Below are 7312 nucleotides of genomic sequence, written 5' to 3' on the forward strand. Positions count from 1 at the left end.
TTTCTGATTTTTTTCATCTAAATTTGATACGGACCAAGACACCAGGCACTTCTGATTTTTAAATGAAATAAAACAGCTCGGATATTCTTAACGAGAATGAAATGTAACGTGTTTCTTAATTTTGCTGTAATTCGATATAGAACAAAGTGGATGTCAAAGAGACTCCGCTAAACCTGACAAAACAAACAAGAATAGATGACAGAACTGAAGTGCTGCGGAAACGAATATTTTAGAAAAGATCATTCGAATTGGTGGGCCGTGTTTTATGCCGGCCACTGACATGCGCGCAAATATTCGTACATTGTACGAATGTTTGCGCGCATGTGAAGGGTCGTCAAACATTCATTCGCAAACCTAGCGGCTGTGCAAATGGGTTCGCATACTCAATTTGCGAACCCGTTTGCGCTTCCTCCTACACTTGTTTACGAATGTCTCACGAATTTCTCCTCCTTTTTATTTCGTCAATAGAACATTGAAGAGAAAAAGAGTTTTTAATTCTTTCCCAGACATCATTAACAGCCATGCTGTTTTTATGGGATTTCTTTTGATGAAGATACGCTACACAGTAGACGTCACGAACTATGAAAATGGCGTATAGTATACGTCCGTCACCTTCGCAATCGTCGGCGCAACTGGGCAAGCGAATGTGTGGGAGACTACGCGAAGGTTCGAGGCTCGCGCGCTTTGATGTCTGTTAAAAAACCGACACAGCTTGGAAAACCACGAATGCAGCGAAAACTTTGCATAATCATTCGCAAATGTCGTCCTACACTTGTGGGTTTGCGTATTCGTGCGCATGTGAGTGACCGGTGTTAAGCTCACACGAGCAGGCTCTACCGTCCTGCCTATTTTGGCCGCGAATCTCTCATCCGCCACGATTTGAATGTTGGTACCTACCTACAGCTATTAAGCAACATAATTGAATCATATCTCAATTTCAGTGGTAGAATTCATGTTGTGCTGTGCTTGTTTACACATTTAAGTAATAAAAAGTAGTGAAAAATAATAATTTGCACATTGGAATTAGAATATTTTGTCGTTAAACAAATAATACGTTAACTTCGGGCCTCAAGACAAGCAGTAGCATTCCTGTTGGAGCCTCGGTGTTCATATCTGTAAGCGGACGATTTGTTGTTTACATTTTGGGTTCTGAGGAAGATTTTACAAAAAAAAAAAATAAGGATGCACATCTCATAGCTGACAGTTTATTGACTTTTTTTTTGGATTTTAAAATAGATTATAAAAATTATAAAAAAATAGACAATTGTTGCTTTGCGATTAAAACTTTTTACGGGCGTTCCGAACAATATCCATTATATGGGTTTATAAAGTAGAAATCACAAATTAAAACGTTAATTAAAAATTTAATAAAAATACAGTAGATGTATGTACGTAAATAATTTACAACTACCATAATCATATATAAAATAAATAGCATAGTCAAATATAGAATATAATCACAGTAAATGTTTGTTAGCCGTTTTTATGCCTCTTCTTTATGATCTCATTGCCTATAGATATATCCTACCTCTATTCTGCTACGACAATAGCATTAAAATTATTATCAAGAAATATTTACCTAGCTTTTTTTTCCTACCTAGCTGGGAGCCTTGAGAGGCTACTTCTGCGTAACCTTAACTAGTAGGTGAGCTCACTGGGCTCAAACCTGACGACGTTGCTAACCCGAGCCCTAGCAAGAGCCGTGCTTCGCAGAATCTACCACCGGATCGGAAACGCGAACCACTGAGAAGATCCGGCGAGAAACTCAGTGGGCTGTTTCTGAGGGTTTATTTACTCGTTCAGCCCTTCGTCGCAAGCGACCTGCTGCGCCCGCGGCCTCACCCGCAAAATGCAATTTTATATTATATAAAAACATAAAAGGCATAAGACGATTCAGAAAACTAAGTACGTAAAATGTGTTTTGGTGAACATATAAATTACATAATTTGCTACTTGCCAGACCTACCGGCAACCGAGTTTTTTTAGATATTTAGAAAATAGTTGTGTTAAATGGAGGAATAAGCTAACAGCCAGGGCCAGATTTAGGGGAGGGCAACCGGGGCGAAAGTCCCGGGACCTCCTCAAACGGAGGGCCCCCGGAATAGACTTTGGAAAAAAAATATGTTTCAAATTCCGACAAGTAAACATCTTTTCCTTCTCCTTCGATATTCTTTTTTCGCTGTTTTACTCAACGTTAATAACTATTGTCTCCGATTATATTTATGTATATTTGTTAAATACTAAGGGCCGAGTCACACCGGAATGGCAGCGGCCGGCAGCGATGCCAGCGGCCCCCGGCGGCGTCGCCGCTGGCAGCCTCGCGCGGCCTCCAACTGCACGCGCCTAGTCTCCTCTTGTCTAGTTTAGTTTCGTCATTCGGCAATGATCGTGTAATAAAAATAAAACTTGCAAAATTATAATTTGTGTAATTACTGGTGGTAGGACCTCTTGTGAGTCGACGCGGGTAGGTACCACCGCCCTGCCTATTTATGCCGTGAAGCAGTAATGCGTTTCGGTTTGAAGGGTGGGGCAGCCGTTGTAACTATACTTGAGACCTTAGAACCTATATCTCTATAACTATATATAAGTGGGTGGCGCATTTACGTTGTGGATGTCTATGGGCTCCAGTAATCACTTAACACCAGGTGGGCTGTGAGCTCGTCCACCCACCTAAGTAATAATAAAAAAATTATAAAAAAAACTTGAAAAGTTATAAGGTAGAGCCACACACTGTTTAGCATTTTCTTTTTTTATTGCCCTAGTAGGCAGACGAGCGTATGACCCACCTGACGGTGAATGGTTACTGGACTTCTACAATGGACTTCAGCAATTCTAGGGGCATAGCCAAGCCGGTGCCTACCAAATCATCAAGTGTAAATTTCGAGAAGTCGAAACCAGTGCGACTTCACGATGTGAGCTACAGGAAATTTCTACCAAACAAAACGAGCAGTCCAGTTGGTGAAAAGTTTATTCATATGTTAAATTCAATTGTTTATTATGCAAGAACACACTATAAAATAAAGCGTAACACTAATTATATAAGTATACAACAAATCAATAGTAAACTTAAGCGAGGCATGTTTTGGTAAAATTTGTTATTGATAATTATTATACTAAATACCCTTAAATCTAATCTGAAATAACTTAAGATTTTTTAAATCTTTATCGATTACTTCGATATTCACACAGCATACGAAATCGGTTAATCATCAAACTATCATATTACTTAGGTTACTAAATTTACAAAATATTAAAAAAAATTAATTGTACACTATCTAGGAAACATCAAAATTGCTTGTGGCTTATTACTTTCGATTAATTCTTATATTTAATTAACGCTAATTTGATAATGTTCACTCATTTTTTCCTTAAATAATAATTATGATATAATAATATGATACAAGACAATTTCCGTTTTGTCGATTTTTCTAATGATGGCTGTTCAAAACGAAACATTATTTTGTCATTATCATCATTATTCGATCATTACTGTAAGATAAAAGATCACATTAAAACTCAACGTAAAATTTAGTTGTAGAGCAGTAGTATTCTATAGTTATTTAAAAAAATAGCTTAAGTTTAATTGCACTTAAAATAAATCAAACCAACCAATGTCATTTTGTATACAGCAGCAACAATTTGAAAAACAATTTAATGAATCATATCATACATTCATTACGTTTTGTTAGAATGCGTTGTTCTGAACAGCCAAATCCAATACTATGCCAATTTTTACAACGAATAATATAACACACACACACTACACTCCTCGATGAATCATATTCATAAATTTAAACATGAAGCATATTGCTTTAAACCTGTAGTTATAAAATCCGATACATATTAGTATACATTTGAGTTTCATATTTTTCCATCGAAGCTACAAAATGTAAACCCATCATTCGTAGCTTTATTCCAAAATTATTTGTTTTCAAAGTGTTGGCTAATTTTCTATCTCTGTCTATTAATTCAAATAACGTTGTGATGTATATAACAATCTTAACGTCATTTCTTAATAGTTTTGGCGCAAGTTACATATTTTTAAGTAATCTTAAGCAGTAATTTTAAATTCATTGAGAGACAAATTTCTTATTAGTAATAATAGGCCTTATTAATTCAGTGTGCTTAGTGCGAATTTTTGAACGTCCTCGATAGCGTAAAAGTTAAGTCAAATTTGTATGGAGTTGGAACTTTTGCCTACGTTTGCCTAGCTAGGGACGCTGTTCCAACTGCATACAAATTCGAGTTAACTTTTACGATATCGAGAACATTAAAAAACTCGCACTAAGCACACAGAACAAATACCAACATTGGCCAAACAAATATCAACGCAATAGTCGGCCAATTGATATGAGTTCACATGTTGGTCTTGTTCGAATGAAAAAAATCCCAATGTGATATATTATCATTATATCCTAATTCCTATATGCGATCCCAATTCGTAATGTATATCCGAGTATATGTTGGAATAATATGTCGCCAAAAACTGACATTGTTCCGTAGGGCGAAGCCTAGTTCCAAGCCATAACTATTGGCGGAGACAGCATTCTTTAATTTTATTTTAATTTTGTTTTGGCCGACATTGGCGTTAGTTGTGATTTAGCCAGCTAAGCAAGCAAGCATTGTCCAACCCTAAAGAGACTCCGCAGTAAATTATTCCACACTTTTGTAATCCTCGTCGTAACACGTACTGCGGTCATAATAACCAGGTCTTAGGATTGGTTTTAGTAAAAAAATCCTGTAAGTAGCTGAGACAAGACTAGTTTGGATTTCATTAGCAATAAGTTTAAAGTGGGGTAACTTTTTTCCTACCTAAGCCGATAGCCTTAAGAGACTATGTCAGCGTAACCTAACAAGTAGTTGAGCTCACGGGGCTCAAACCTGACGACATTGCTAACACTAACCCTAGCAAGAGCAGTGTTTCGCAGAATCTACCACCGGATCGGAAACGCGACCCACTGAGAAGATCCGGCGAGAAACTCAGTGGGCTGTGCCTGTGGGTTAATTTACTCGCTGAGCCCTACGTCACAAACGACGGTGTGGTGAGTACAGCGACAACTCAAACAGCACATCTCCCAACACTAGGGCATCTCTTCTTATCTATAGCAACGAAAGCGCTACCATTTGGCCAGAAAAAGGTAGCTTACATCACTAGTTCTTCATTCATTGTATATGTATCTGCTTTTTTGATTGTTTTTTGAATGTAAATTGTGTTTTGGTGTGCAATAGTGTATTCTCTCTCTCTCTCTCTCTCATTACTGCTAGTAAGCATCATGTAGGTACCAAGGTAAGTATCACCGCCCAACCCATTTCTATCTTGCGTTCCACTTTTGAAATTAAGAATAGCCATATAGACTTCGAACTCATTTCTTCGGTAGTCGTTTAATATCAGGTGGGTCGTGAGCTTTTTCTCGCATACGTAATAAAAATTAAATTAAACTAGAATAGTTTTTTATCTGTTCTGTGTTACGTGTCAAGTTTTTTTGTGGACAGTCATAATAATACTGTTCAAAATATCCGGGATGGTGATAAAATTGTAAAAGTAAATAGGAATTTGAAAGGGTTTACATTTCGCAACTTTTTTTGAAACAAATAAAAATTTTCTAATTCTACCAAAATATAATTTTTTTGGTAGGTTCCTAGCTTTGAATTTGCTCTATCACTATCCTAAAATCATATTATTTTTATTCCACTAAAGTTCATTGTAAATGTTTCTAGTACATTGCTTAGATACCTAACTGATACTTGGCTATGATAAAAAAAGTAAAATGCATAAATGTGTGTGAATTATTCATACCAACCTTTAAATAAAAAAAACTTTACAACCTTTTTGGTTCCGCATATCCTTGCTTTCATATACTTAATTGTCTTGCCTATAAAATATTGTGTTTTTAAATAAAACAGGTCACATAAATGAATAATTAAAAAAAAAACATCAAAGCCTTACCATTAATAATAAATACCCAACACAAAGGCTCTCCAATTTTTGTAAATCTCAATTATTGTGCAGTTTCCCTATTTCTTATACAATCTAACGTTTTGTTAATTAATAATTAATAATAAATGTGATTTTTAATACATCACAAACTGTTTTCAAACTCGACTCATTGCATATCATTAATATTCGTAATAAAACTTCAATAAAGTGCTATTATAGAAAGCAACGAAAAAAATATTTAAATATAAATTTTTAAATTAACAATTGCCTATTTTATTATTATTAGTCAAATTTAAAAAGCATAAGGCTCATGCTGATAGATGTAGAAACTTTAATTTAAATTAATAAAAAAAATGCTCTATACCTACAAGGTTATATCGTGTTTTCGTATAATGTTTCAAATTCATGCTTTATAAGCAAACCAATCGCCAAATTAAAATTGGCATCAAAATAAAAATAAAATAAAAATGTGATGATTACTCGGTAACTAATTATCGTTTCATAAAATTTTATTTTTATCATCGTGATCTGATCAATGTAAAGAGAAGTAAAAAACGACATTGCACATAATTAAATGTGATCTTTTCAGTCATTTTACATAGAACCAATCATAGTATAAATATACTAATAAACAATTTTCCCTGTACATTGTCTTTTCCTATGACTAAGAGAGCATTATTGTGAATAAAAATTGCATTTACAACTATTAAAATGGATATTACGTATACAGATATTCAATGATGTAAAAAAAAACATACGTTAGGACTTCAGAATGTTGTAACTAATAACACGGAACACGGTTGAATATTAATTCCTAACTCTTATTGATTTAGAGTTCAGTTTTCAATATTCAAAGAGAATAATCTGGTAATGTATATCGAAATAGGTAATTACTGTATAATTGTGCGTAACAACACTTAATAACCACCAACGAAAATCGAACTTTAAACAAGTGAAGTAAAATTAATTGAATACGCCTATAATATAATAAATGATCAGTCCCTTCATTATGTCAAAAAATAAATTAAAATTAAATACGCTTAAACGATTCAAATAAAACACGATTGACATTAAAATTGCTTGCAATGCTGGCGGCATTTATTTGTACAATTCATTAATTAAAACTAATAATAGCCCTACACGAACGCAGCGATGCGATGCAATAAATCATATTATTATTTTAAAATTTAAAATGTTGTAAGATTACCATTGATGTGATATTCGTAGAATGTGATGATGATTTAGTATAGTATTTATAAAATGTTTAAATCTAAAATCATTTAATAAATAGACAAAGACAAAATTAAGTACAACTTTCTCCATTGTCGACGAGCTCGCTTTTCTACTGTTTTTTATTGTTTGGCAATTATTCAC

This window comes from Bombyx mandarina, chromosome 11, assembly GCF_030267445.1.
Source record: "Bombyx mandarina strain Sakado chromosome 11, ASM3026744v2".
NCBI lineage: Eukaryota > Metazoa > Arthropoda > Insecta > Lepidoptera > Bombycidae > Bombyx > Bombyx mandarina.